Source organism: Nanorana parkeri, unplaced genomic scaffold (genome assembly GCF_000935625.1).
Source record: "Nanorana parkeri isolate BGI_ZX_2015 unplaced genomic scaffold, ASM93562v1 scaffold1316, whole genome shotgun sequence".
Taxonomy (NCBI): domain Eukaryota; kingdom Metazoa; phylum Chordata; class Amphibia; order Anura; family Dicroglossidae; genus Nanorana; species Nanorana parkeri.
This window is the reverse complement of record NW_017307584.1, coordinates 183,401-184,369: the sequence shown is the minus strand read 5'-3', so window position 1 is coordinate 184,369 and position 969 is coordinate 183,401. Positions and strand designations below refer to the sequence as shown.

The window sequence follows — 969 nt, the reverse complement described above, 5'->3', positions numbered from 1 at the left end:
CGGAGAGCCGGGAGAGAGTGGACAGAGCGCCAGGAGAGAGAGCGGAGAGCCGGGAGAGAGTGGAGAGAGAGTGAGGGAGTTTTTTTTTCATTGGTAGATCTCATGTAGCTCGTCGTTTGAAAAGTAGATCTTCACCCCGAAATTGTGGGCACTCCTGGTGTACCCGGTACTGTTGGTCTTTATTATTGGGGTAAGAGTATTGCTGAGGAGGACGAGCCCCCCCATAATCGACCTTTCAGTTCCAGCTTGAGTCTGGATATCTCCATAATATCATTTAAAGCTCGAGCAGAGATTTTGGAATCTCCTCGTATCGGTAGCGGCTGTTCAGAGCGGGAACTCTGGGAAGAAGAGAAATGCCAACACAGGAGTTCTGTCGGGTTAGAAGAAGCTATTAGCTGTGTCACGTCACCCCTGACCACTGTAACATCAGTTTCGGGTGCACCCCTTTGGTTTGCACCCCTTTAATCCGGCACCCCTGGTCCCTCTCAGGTCTCCCTTTGTCATACACACTCTGTGATCCGGGCGCAGTGCCACGGTTTCCGGTAAAAGGCTCGTTCATGCCCATTCCGGCCCCCTATTGGGTCACAGAGGAGACCAGACACAAAAGAAGTGAAACTGTAGACGGAGCGGCTGAGGTGACATCTCGCCCCGTGCAGGAAGAGGAGGACAGTGGAGGTATTGTTCCTGAGCCACCAGACCGGCCTTGTCTGTCGCAGAGCATGGAGCAGACCGGTTCCTCCAGTTCCCTGTGTGTGTGATACTTCCACAGACAGACAGATTGTGATTGGGCAGGTATACGGGTATCAGGAGGAAATAGGGATATAATGTACCTGCATGGCACATGTCCTCCTACGTCACCAGGTGACACTGACACCCAGGACGCCGTCACTCCGCCGGTAAGGATCAGGGTGCGGCTGCATCGCTCATGTACTCTGCAATATGAAAGTGTTATTGCTTCTATGAATGAAC

The 969-nt window shown here is 52.5% G+C and overlaps 1 protein-coding gene across 1 annotated transcript in view; it reads left to right on the top strand.

Annotated features, from left to right (window-relative positions):
* The window catches only part of SMURF2 (SMAD specific E3 ubiquitin protein ligase 2), a 26,508-nt gene that overhangs the window by 1,231 nt on the left and 24,308 nt on the right, over positions 1–969 (top strand). The window lies entirely within an intron of this gene.